Source organism: Rhipicephalus sanguineus, chromosome 1, assembly GCF_013339695.2.
Source record: "Rhipicephalus sanguineus isolate Rsan-2018 chromosome 1, BIME_Rsan_1.4, whole genome shotgun sequence".
Lineage (NCBI taxonomy): Eukaryota > Metazoa > Arthropoda > Arachnida > Ixodida > Ixodidae > Rhipicephalus > Rhipicephalus sanguineus.
Window position 1 is genome coordinate 265,374,440 of NC_051176.1, and position 13,030 is coordinate 265,387,469.

Sequence of the window (13,030 nt, forward strand, 5' to 3'; positions counted from 1 at the left end):
TTCATCCCGAGTAAGTGTGCGCGAAGGTGGTGCTGCGAACTTGTCGGGGGTTTGTTTCCGTTGACTGTGCTATACGCTCGGGGCTGCGTCAGCGCGTTGAGGAAAACGCGAGCAGCCAGCTCTTCGGTTTTCCGAACTTGCGACAGCGAAGAGCGGCATAAATGTTGTCGCAACGAGCTTGGCGAAATCCATGGGCAAAGCCGCGTTTCAGGCAATTCGTAAAAAAAAATGAAAGCCAATTCCACGCCTGCGCACTTGGCGAACGCAGATTGAATTCGTTCTTCACATTTCTTTATCTTCTTTCTACTTCAATTGTTTCATCTTTCTTTATCTCTTTATGTACTGCGCGCCCTCTCCTCCTTTCCCTCCTCCTAACCCTCACTTCTATTTCGCACGCCTTGCTATGCTATTCTGTACAAGGCTATGCTATGTTTTACTCTCTCCCCTCCTCCTTTCCTTCCCCCTCACCCTCACATCACTCCTCCTCGGCCTCACTCATCTTTCCCAACCCCTTGCTATAGAGTCCAGGGGTCTCAAGCACGCCGCGGGCGCACGCGGCCCGCAGACCTTTGCCCGGCCTGCGCATGACTGTCTTCGATCTTTTTTCTTAATAAGTATGTTCATGAGCTACACAAACGTGACTTGTCTCAAGCATTTTTTTCGTGAAGCACCCCATCCGATCACCATGTGTTAAAGCATAACCGCGAACAAAAACATTGTATTTTAGAATCCGCGTCCGGATTTCCCGATTTCAGTCATTCCTGAGATCAGTGTCGATATGTTTCTTGAAACCTGACTTCAAGTACCCTTCAGAAATGACCCGTATGAGATATGGGAAGGGCCCTCTTTCAAATATCAACGGAGGCAAATCGGGCTACAGTAAAACCTCGGTGATACGAATCTCGCGGGGTTACCAAAGATATTCGTATCATGCGAAATTCGTATCACCAGAAAACATGGAAAATTAGTATGGGACAAAATAAAGCTGGTATGCGTTTTGATTAAGTGTTTTTAAGGGCCGCAGCGACGTCATGAACAGCTCTGAATGAATGCCAGTAAAGTTCTTAGACGTCAACGATCATACTTGTACTCGTAAATGTACTTTGCATGCGCGCGAGTGTAATTAATGAACCAGATGTGTTGTGCCCTAGCCCCTTCCTAATCTTACTACGCTTTTCTGCATAACACCGGTGTACTGCGGCGAAAGTGACTTAAGAAGCTCTTTGCACACGATGGACAGAGGTCAAAAACCTTCGCCAAGACCATCGGCTTCGTCTCTTGGGGTATTCGTCCACCTTTAATGGAATTTCATGACGGACCCGCAGCCCAAGTTTCAGTCTTGATTCATAGAACGTGTGATTGCGTGGACATGGCTTGCATCGACGTGGCAGGCACGTATTAACACAGTACAAAGACGCCGCTACCTCGAGCACAGGAGCACGCGTCAACGAGTCGGAAAAAAAAGAAATAAAGCGTGACGTTGACGTCATCTGTAATCTAAACGCGAAGGCGCCTAAAGGCCTCCAAGATTCGCGCACACTATCTCGGAGGCAACGATCGCACCGTTGATGGTCGTGCAGCGCGCATGCCCGCGCCGGCGCGTGACTACCGCGTCTTCCGCGACAGCGCGGGCAGCACCTGTTCGTACCTGTGCGCTAGTGTACGTTCGTATCAAACTTCGCGGGGTGCAAATCGGTTCGCAACAACCGTACTCCAATACAATGCCGGCTAGTGGGCATTGGCCGGTACCACAGAAAAATTCGTATGACCCCGAAATTCGTACCAGCCGTGATCGTATCACCGAGGTTTTACTGTAGTTGGTTGTTCAGTATCGTAAAGTAACAGCGCAAGAAAACGAAGGACAGAGACGAACGAGCGCTGACTTCCAACTGGTTTATTTATGTAGAAACACAGAAATTTATAGCACTGACATGTCACATGAAACGCACATCATGCGCAGAAAATCATTTTCTTTATGAAGAAGAGCTATTGAAGGAGTGCTAACGCACTGACCACCGAGCTTATCAATCAAGTCAGCTTCTATAATTTCACGTGAGATCTGTTCCTGGTTTTTAGAGACGACATGTGACTTGGCATACAACGGAACGCACCCGCAGCGAGAACAATGATGAGGTAGGTTGCCTTGCTTACAGGCGTTTGCAGGCCATTTGCAGGTGTTTTTCAGTACGAAAACGCACAAACCTGACTGCCCCTTAAGGGTCATTGTTTCGGAGGAACAAAGCTGGCAAGAACATATCGATCGGTTCCTGCAGGATAAGCTGAAATGCCTTGTGATTGAAGATCCCTTCTTGGGTTAGAAATTCAGAAGCGGTTGTTGAGTGCCTTAACAGACACGATAAAACCATGCTCACTGCTATTTCAGTACACGTAAAAGATTTGTACTATTCCTTGCCACAGGATTTCATTTTGAAGTGTGTTGAAAATAGCATTGACAAGGTTGGAGTCGTTAATCTTCAGAACACCACGGGGCTATCTGTTGGCAATTTTTTAGAGTTACTCGCTTTTTACCTGCACGCGGCTTACGTAAGTTGGGAGGACTGCCTTTATATTCAGAAGCAAGGGATTTGCATTGGTTCCTGCCTTGCACCCATACTTAGCGATGTAGTTTTGGCTTCACTGGACAAACGGATTTCCATGAGCGTAAAGAGCACTAACGTATTTAAAGTTTTTAGATTTGTAAATGATTATTTGGTATTATTTTGACGTCAGCGCTTCGCGGAATGCCAATGTAGCAGATGTATTGACAATCTTCCAGGAAGTTCTGCATCCATTGGTAATCACGCATGAAACGGTAGCAGACAATTCTATCAGATTTCTAGACCTTAAACTAACTTTTACTGACGAACACACTTGTTGGGTATATGAACCGCGCTTCAGTGTATGACTCCGCGCATTCAAAACTCGTTAAGCGAAGCATAGCTAAGCTATGTGCACTAATGCACCTAAAAAATCATGCTCTCATGTCATGACCGAGAGCCTTAACAGACAAGCCCCTCGTTTAACAGGCGCGGGGTTTCCCAAGTTTTTGTTAACCTCAATACTTGAGGGTTTTCTCAAAAATGAGCGCAGCTCTGAGCACTCGTCTTGCAAGGCGTGTGCAAAAAAGCGAGAAACCGCAGTGGTTCCATATTTGCATACTCTTCCCCCCCCCCCCCCCAAAAAAAAAAAAAAAAAGCTCAGCGAGCTAATGTTCGTGTTGCATTTTCTGCACCTGATAAGTTGTCTAAGATTTGCAAGGTCAGTGACCAGAATCGCAAAAAAAGTTGCACCATGTACTATTAAGCATAAGATTAAGTTTGTCCAGTGCACAGTAAACGTTGTATATATCGTGCACCGTTATCGTGCGGCAAGCTGTACGTAGGCCAGACGGGCAGATGCCTCAATTCCAGATTATTTAAGCAAGGCAACCTAGCTCATCATTGTTCTCGCTGCGGGGTGCGTTCCGTTGTATGTCAAGTGTCGTCTCTAAAAACCGGGAACAGATCTCACGTGAAATTATAGAAGCTGACTTGATTGGTGATCAGTGCGTTAGCACTCCTTCAATAGATCTTCTTCATAAATAAAAGGATTTCCTGCGCATGATGTGCGTGTATCTGTTTCATGTGATATGTCAGTGCTACAAATTTCTGTGTTTCTGCATAAATAAACCAGTTGGAACTCAGCGCTCGTTGGTCTCTGTCCGTCGTTTTCTTGCGCTGTTATTTTACGATCAAATGGCAACGTTAGCGGACATTTTATTAGAACTACCCCCCCCCCCCCCCCCAGCCTTCTTCACCATCCTGGCCCACCGGGAGACTAAATTTCGTGAGTGTGGCCCGCTAGATGAGGTGAATTTGATACTATGCATGGTTATGCTATGCTAGGAGCTGCTTGGCACAAACCCGCTTTCTGTGGCGCATACCCGCTTTACCCTCTCCCCTCCTCCTTTCCTTCTCCTCGCCCTCACATGACTCCTCCTCAACCTCACTCCCCCTTGCTATACTATGCATGGCTATGCTATGAGCTGCTTGGCACATACCCGCTTTGCCCTCTCCCCTCCGCCTTTCCTTCTCCTAGCCCTCACATCAGTCCTCCTCAACCTCACTCCGCCTTGCTATACTATACTGTGCATGGCTATGCTATGAGCTGCTTGGCACATACCCGCTTTCTGTGGCGCATACTCGCCGAGTTTTGTGCGGACATCAACGGCGTGACCTCCAGCTTAAACAGCTCCGCTGTTAAAAATTAGCCCGCCGCCGTTGTGCATGTTTTATTTTAGAGTAAGCAGAATTTTTAGGAATTATCTGCGGCATACAGTATCATTACTTTAGAGAGCTGGATTAATTACTCGAGCAAGAAAACATTACACTGAAAATAAGGATGCATGGTTCACTGATAATAATTGTTTGCTAGTGAACTTTCTCACTAATTACATTACGCACAGTTTAAAACACATCATTTGAAGTCCGAGCTAGCACCAGTATTCGACAGGAGCTGGAAAACTTGCGGTAAAAATCTAGTCTATAATTTGTATTGGCTAGAGTGCACTAGAGCTTCTAGTACACTCTATATTAGCACAACGTCATTTCGTGTATTTGGAAGTATACCGAAACACGCGTCTCTTCGTGGAGGACATTGAGAACGCACTGGAAACTGATGTGATCGGCAAAATTTAATGCATGTGAATGTGACTTTCGAGGTCACCGACTACAGAACGTAATATGCATGTGCTGTAGAATACGAAGCGAATTGCGAAAATACTGTGAAATAATTATTTGTTCATCTTGATTTCTCGTTCAGATATTGCCTGCTTCTTAGAGTAATCCGACTCAAGAAAAAGAATTGCTCCACACGGAATGGGTGATTAGGAAAATAAAAAGAAGGTAAGAGAGGTTAAAAGGAACAGGCAGAAAGATCCACAATTTAGTGCGCTAAGACGAAATGAAAACATGCAGCTCACGATAAATCGAGTTTCATGGACGAAAGGCGCAACTTTTGTCATAAAACGCACAAACATATGTTGAAAAATTCTTGAACGCGGAGTGTGTATCGCTGGCTGGAGCCTATCAGCCAACGTTTCGAGCAGCGGTTTCCTCGACGTAGACAAGTGTGGCGCTGGCTAACACTCGCAGGGATTGCCCGTACAGAAATGCCCAACGAAGTAGATGGGGAAGCGCCTTCCGTCGTAGCTCAATTGTTAGAGCATCGGACGCGTTATTCGAAGGTTGTGACTTTTGATCCCACCGACGGAAAGGGGAATTCTTCGTCCACTTTATTTCATTTCAATTTACGTCATAGTTACTACACTTCAGTTGAAGACAACAATAAATGTCCCCTATGCTTTCCCTGGCTTAGCTGTCTGTTATATTCAATTTGGTTGCGCCTAGGTTCTCGAAAAGAACATTTCCCTTCTTTCGTTCGTTTCCAGGTTCCAGTTTCTTTAGCATAACCTCATTGAAGGGGACCACAAAAGGGACCATGAAGGGGACGCTCATAGCATCCATCCACTCTTACTTATTCATCCATCCATGATCTAATAGTGGGTGGGTGCGATTTTGCGCGCCAACCGTAACAACAACGGTGACTTGTTTAAGGTGAGTTAAACGGAACTTTTCTTTGGTTTCAAGAAATAGAGTCTATGTGAGCCTGACCCATTTATTGCATTAAGTGCATCGAGTGCGCGGAAACCAAGTTCCTTCGCAATTCGTACACTGTCTTTTCGTATTTTCGTGTATGCGTCCTGTCGTTGGCCCTGCGGCCGTGTTTGTGGTCGGTCACGTTCGTGGATACTTGGAACCCTGCTTCTGCGCATGTTAATAAGTTAACGGTTCGTCGTTGCTACCTAAAGCATTTCGTTTGGCTGAGCATCGATGCCAGAATCCCTGACGAAATTTACTAGGACGTTCAAGTTTCCGACCTGAAACCAGCGACACTAACATGTGTCTGTATGGAAAAATCTGAAACATTCGAGATTGATGTCGTGAAAATGAGTAAGCGCTATTGGATAGAGCCTTACGCAAATTCTCTGTGCGAGGGACAGCGATGGGTATGGGCGGACCTGACATTTTTCTTAGTGTCAGAAAAGTTTTTCTCCGTAGATAGTGACTCTACCGACGGTCACGTTAAATCTTGTGAAAGTATCCCCGAAAATGATCGACTGAGAATACCACCCCCTGCTGGGGCGTAGCCAGGGAGTTCAACGCGACCTCCGCTCCTCGAAACAAATTTCTGGCTACGTCCTTGCCGCCCTGATCTTAAAACGTCGAGCCATAAAATTTTACCGATCCACGTCATCAGAAGATGTCTTCTTTTAGATGCGAAGTATCTTAAGGCGGAGCTCAATCCGGTGGTGGTGGTGGTGGTGGTGGTGGTGTGCGGCGTGACCACCCTTACTGCGCATGCGCGTACCCTCTCCACACACCTCCTCTCCACTCACCCTCTCCCCTTCCCCTCTCCACTTTCCATCTCCCCTCCCCCTCTCCACTTTCTCTCTCCACTTTCCCTCTCCCATACCCCTCTCCCCTCCCCTTTTCCACTCTTCCTCTGAAACGCGGGCTAGACATGCCGAAATTCTCTCCTGCGCAACGCCGCGATGAGCTCGAGCGCATGCGCGTCCCCTCCCCTTCTCCCTCCTCTCCTACGCTGCCCCCCTCTCGCCCGTCTGTCGACCGGTTCCCCGCTCGCCCTGTGAGAATTAACGGCCAGGCTAGATGGAAGATACGACGCGCGTAGCGTCCCTCTTCGCGTTCCATGACGCGAGGTCGGTAGTATGCCCAACGAACGCCAACGGAACGCGATCGTGCAAGTGCTCCGGCTTCGCATCGCCTCATGGTCCCCTTTAGCGGGAGATGGTGTAATTTTTTAAGCTAGCGCGCTATAACTCGGTTACAGCCTAAGAAAATATCTCACCTCTGCCCACAGCCATAGCCGTCCCTACGACAGAGAGTATTTGATTAAAAGCGCCATTCATTAGCGCTTACCCATTCTCATGACATTGAGCACTTCTCAAGTGTTTCGGATCGCTGACTCTCCTATACAGACACACATTTGCGTCACTGGTTTTAGGTCGGAAACTTAAATGGCGTGGAAAATTTCGTCAGGGCTTCTGACATTGCTGCTCAGCCAAACGTAATCTTTTATGTAGTAATGACGAACCTTTAACTCCTAATGTGGGTAGTATTTATAATAGCCGAGAAAATGTACTAGCGGTTCAAGCAAAAACCAGCTAGTACAACTGTCTTTTAGAGGTGAAGGGCAGGCACGCGGCATATTTGTGGGTGGAGCTTACATTTTGTCTTATGCTGTAACCGAGTAAACCAAACAGACGTTGCAAACATCCTTTGGGCAGTCACCGGGACTCGGTGTGTTTTAATGCTTCATTATACAGAAAAACTTAGCCACCGAAATCGCATTCAGAAGCAAATAGTACAGAGAATAAATAACAACATAAAATACCCCATTAGCCTCACACAATCCACGGTGCAATCGCGTCAGCTGCGACGTGAACAAACCGATGGTTTTTGACTGTGCATTTGACCATTGGTAGGAGTCGGGAGTACATCACTAGATTTAGGACAGACCCATCTGCAGTGCTTGTGTAAACGAATGCCCTGGCTATATATGTCAGATTAACCCGGCTCACTACACCACCACCACCAAGACAAAAGAAATATGTACTTATATATATGCATGACTAATTTACAGTATTTACTAGTGGTTAACTCACTTGCTAGCAAATGCATTTTCTGTTGGTGCATTGTTACGAAAATGACTGCACCCCCCCCCCTTTTTTTTTCTTGTTGCAGCATGTCGACCCTTGCTGCAAGAGTGCAGCCCAGGAGAGAAGAGGTAGGAAAGGGTGTATTTGATGCATAGTTTAAGGTGTTTTCTATTTCTTAGCAATTCGGTAATCTTAGTTTTTGTCCTTGCTGTCTTGTGATGTCAAATTGCATGAAATATTAGTGCTACGGAAACAGGCAGTTGACTTGCACTGCACGTTCTCACACCCCCTCATAATCATGTTTTCATACAAGTCATTTCAAAGTCAATCAAACATGATTCATTGAGTACTTACGCGAATTGCCTGAAACGCATGAACAAAATGGTATTAAAATGGGTTTAGCATAAGCAGATAAGAAACATTTACTGTTGCGTACAAGTACTTTTGCTCACTGTATGAGCACACATGAAGAAAAGATATATTAAATCGGGCATACCATGAGCAGAAGGTATTCTTAATGTTGCAAAACAGAATTGTCCCTCACCAGTCGGTAAGAATAACTGATGATAGTTCCCTGATTTGATCACCATTTGAAGCTTAAAGGGACAATCTAGAGTTAAGCAAAATCGTTAAGTCATTAACATCACCAAGTTATATGCCTGACACAAAGGCACTGCAAACGTATTTGGACTACGCAGTAGCATAGCCAGAAATTTTTTTGAGGGGCTTCAACCTTACTTTATGTATGTTCATGTGTGCATTTGTATGTGTGCGTGTATATGTACACATGCAAGATTGAAAAAATTTGGGGGTTTGGGGAGGGATGTTGAACCCCCAACCCCTCCCCCTCACTACACCAGTGGGACTAAGGGTCATTTACAAGAAAGGCATTTACATTAGGTAACAAATAGTAAAGGAGTATCGCCTTTTGGTAACAGTCCCTCATGCAAAACTAGATCTTTGAGCTCCTACTTCATGGACCTGAGGGTGTAACCTTGTACACAGTTCCTCAACAGCAGAAAAGTTGGCGAAGTACAACGATCTTATAATTGAGGACTTAGTGCTTGTAAAAATGATCTTATGCTTAGCAGTGATCTTATGATCTTATGCTTAGCATAATGATCTTATTTGCATAGCAAATGACCTGATGCTTAGCAGCTTTGTCGTTGTATCGCATATCCTCCATGAATATCCTGACAGGGGCCCAATGAAACGTAAGTGATGGTGGTGGTCATTTATTTATTTATTTAAAAATATTGTTAAGCCTGTCTTGAGTGTCATTACAAGAAAGTACAAAACTTTACACCTACTTCTACATTTTGTGTTTATAACTTAGACACACATTTATACAAATATACAAAAACCATGTTACAACCAAACAAGACACATTTGAATCTAATAGTAACTGAAGTTCAGGGCAGTCATTATGATAAATTGCATAAATATACGTCAAGTAGGTGCATAAATTTATTAACATTATTTACTGCATCATTCGACAACCCATTCCATGCCTCAATTACATCAGGAAAAAAAGAATACCAGGACGTCTTTGTTTGAGCAAAGTAAGACTGGAACACTCGTCTATGATTTCCCTCTAGCTTCGTCTTCCAGGTAGTTGTAAGTAGTTGTTTCTGTTAATGTTAAAACTGCGTTCTATTAATTGAAAAAGAAACTTCTCTACTTTTAAGTCTGCGTTTCTGCAGAGTCTCCACATTGCAAAATTACGGCATTGCCGTAACTGAATCATCCTTTCTATATTTTGAACATCTAAGGTGAGCCACAAGCCATTGTATTATTTCTTGTTTACTTACCAATACTTTCAGACAAGGACTCCAGACAAGACTTGCATAATCAAGTATTGGTCATGTAAACTTATGAAAAGCATAGTTCTGCATCTCTACTTGCACCCTGAAGTTTTGTTTCTTAGTAAATATAACTTGTGTGATGCGCTAGAGCTTACGTAATCAATATGTGTATGCCACTTTAAGTTATGTGTAATTATAAGACTGATGTGTTTAATGCCATCCACTGTCAGCAAGGTACAATTTCCAATATAATACATATTCTAATTGAATTGTCGCTTTCTTCCTAGAAATGTAGGTAATAGTTGACTTGGAATAAACAATTTCTGTTTCACAAGTGTAATGCCTGTAGGCGTTTTACAATATTCAACTGATCATTTCTGAAGGACGGGCTGCTGGGCGAGTTGGTAATTCATCTTAGAACGGTGGTTCGCAAAAGAATGATAACACAAAAGTTACAAAAGTCCGGGGTAATGTTTCTTCCTCGTTATTGTTCTTCTGCGCACCACCGTTCTGTGATCATTCCTACTAACTACTCACACATAAATTAAACAGTCATCAAATAGTTTGAGCTTTACAGGAGGTTTTACTGTATCTGCGATACCACTGACACACATAAAAAATTGCAAGGGCCTAAGAACTGTGCCTTGCAATACCCGACAAAATACTTCTAGCAAACTAGACAGTCTTCAATTTTCCCAATTGCTTCCTGTCATTTACGTACACTTTAATCCAACTCTGTACAAGTTGACAAAGTACAGATAAGCTTATTCAGTATTCTGTCGTCAGGCACTTCATCAAAGACCTTCGTAAAATCTGTGCAGATATGACACCAATTTGCTCTTGCATATGAAACGCATTCACAAAGTCTTGGATCATTCCAATATGCAGTGTTGCAGTTAAGACTTTACTCCTGAAACCATGCTGATGAGAATGAAAGTAATTTCTGTTTTCCAGAAACATGACAGTGTGTGACTATGACATGTTCTAATATTTTGCAGCAAAGTGACGTAAGTGAAACAAATCGGCAATTGTTGGCACACAACCAATCATCACTTTTAAGCCCAGGGATAGTGACAGCTGTGCACCAGCTGTATGGTACTGAACTATACAAAGGCATTTTTGAAAAATAATTTGGAAGTAGTAAGACATCCACTCCGCATATCTCTGGAAGAAAGGGGTTTGGTATTTTATCGGATCCACTTACTTTTTTTTAAATCAAGAGACAATAGATTTTTAATGATCCTTTTCTTCTGATACTGACATCTCCCATCAGTTCAGATAAGTAACATGTTTTACCCGTGTCTCCTTTGTTGCTTCTGCATCATGTAAAAACTGACTGGAAGAAACTTTTTAAACTGTCTGCAATACCAACTTTCTCTGTCAGAATTTTATTTCCACATTTCAGGTCCTCAATTTTGTCGCACCTATCAGACATGCAAAGCTAAAGCTTTCTAGGCAAATGTTTATTAAGGCTACTCAACTTGTGAATAAAAGAAAATCTGGCAGATCCCACGCATTGTGGGAATCAGTTTCCCGTGAAGCAGTGAGGCAGTAGCAGCCTATGCCGGATTTTTTGCTTTGAGCCAGGCGTTATGAGGTGGTTCGACATCTTCTTGTAAATTGAGTTGTTGTGCACATATCGTGTGGTTACCAGGCCCGCAGAGTTGACTGGTATCTTAAAGGGACACTAAAGGACACTAAATATTAACGTTGATTGTTGAAATAGTGGTCCGGAAACCTCGTAGTGCTGCTTTTGTGCCAAGGAAGTGCTTATTTTGAAATAAAATCACATTTTAGTGCCCTGCATCGCGTTAGCGCACTTCAAATCACCCGCCTGAAAGCGGTCTTTCTCACGTCACTGTTGCCATGCCCAACGTTGCCCGCCTTTACTGGGCGGCGGCGTGCACCATTCGGGCATCCGGCAACGTCACATGCATGCGGCATTTTGTTGAACTTTCTGTCAGAGCGACTTTCACGAGCGCGCAGAACACACGCGGCAGTACGCGATACCGAAACTACCGCTGAGACGCGACCGCGTGAGCGAAGCAGGGCGCTGGGCGAAGCGCAGTTCGATGAAAACGGAACCTTTGAACCACGCGCAGCGTTCCCCATGGCAGCGCCAAAGAGGTTCTTTTTTCCATGAATCAAACAAACGAACAAGCAGCATTTTTATTACGTTTCTTGATGTACGGAAGGTTCTTTTTTTATTGCAGCTAGTTTGATTACTAGTGATTAATCGTAGTCGGACTCTCTCACGTCATTGGGATCATTTCCAAAAATGTCCTGCTCGTGGTGCTCATCGTGTGATACATTTAGCTTAATTTCTCGGTAAGTAGGGCACTGGTGTTGATAATATTGCCGTTTCAGACTTTGTCATACATTGAGTTTTCACTCTAACATAAATTGTTATTTGCCTTTAGTGTCCCTTTAAGGGTAGCTCATGGTCCGAAGTAACGTCGGCACTCACTTTAGAGCAGAGACATCAGTTTCATCTCCATGAAGTGTACGCTACGGGGCCATGATGTGTATATCATGTTGGCTATAGCTTGAGGATTCATATATTGTTACAATATTATAAAAGCGGATAGCTGAGACTGCCACCCCAATTGGCATTGTTTTGACATGATGCTTCTGTTGAGACTTTTTCCGAAACAGTTTGGAGGACTGGCTTGGCTCTGTGGTAGAATACTTGACTGCCATGCAGAATTCCTGGGTTCAATTCTAGCTTGAGCCTTGATCTTTATTCTGTTTCCACTGGGATATTTAACCCATCGACAACACCGCTGACCCCTGCGCCGCATTTTCTGTGACACGGCCTCCTTCACACTGTCAGGTTAATATTTCCAAATTCTGGGTTGATATAGATCTAGAATCACCTGTGACGCATACCCACCCATCATGAGCCTCAGTATGCAGGTATGTGCCACATGTGACTGGTGGAAAGGATTTCATGACGTAGGTGGCAGGGAAGTCACGCTATTCACGTCACAACCTGTGAATCTTGTTTGTCATACATTCACGTCCTCCTATGCCAATTTTGGTATCTACCAAGCTAAGGAGACTACCGCGAGAACGTAAAGACGTAGGTGGCTAGCTAGCTAGGTAGGCAGGTGGGTAGGAGGGTGGGGCGGTAGCTGGGTGGGTAGGTAGGTAGGTAGGTACTGTCAGTTCCCTTCGCACTCATGTTATTTCCTCAGAGTCATGGTTTCTTCCATGCAGTCTTTCTAAGTTTCGCTCCTTATGAATCCAGGGATTGCACTTCTTAATTTTTTTCGCTTTGGCAGCCACATTTCGATGGAAGCAAAATGCTAGAGGCCCGTGTGCTTAGATTTAGGTGCACGTTAAAGAAGCCCAGGTGGTCGAAATTTCCTGAGCCCTCCGATGCGGTGTCTTTCATAATCATATTGTGGTTATGGGACGTAAAACCCCAGCAATTATTTATTATTAATATTTGCTGCAGGTGATATGGTTACTGCAAAATACTAACTCTATTGATTTGTCCTGG

The 13,030-nt window shown here is 44.3% G+C and overlaps 1 protein-coding gene across 1 annotated transcript in view; it reads left to right on the forward strand.

The window, feature by feature from the left end:
• Window positions 1-5,508: 5,508 nt before the first annotated feature.
• The window catches only part of LOC119378886 (uncharacterized), a 47,136-nt gene continuing 39,614 nt past the window's right edge, over window positions 5,509-13,030 (forward strand). Inside the window, exons 1-2 of the mRNA XM_037647944.2 lie at window positions 5,509-5,594; window positions 7,806-7,848. The gene's annotated coding sequence lies outside the window, so the exon portion shown is untranslated. The remainder of the gene's footprint in view (window positions 5,595-7,805; window positions 7,849-13,030) is intronic.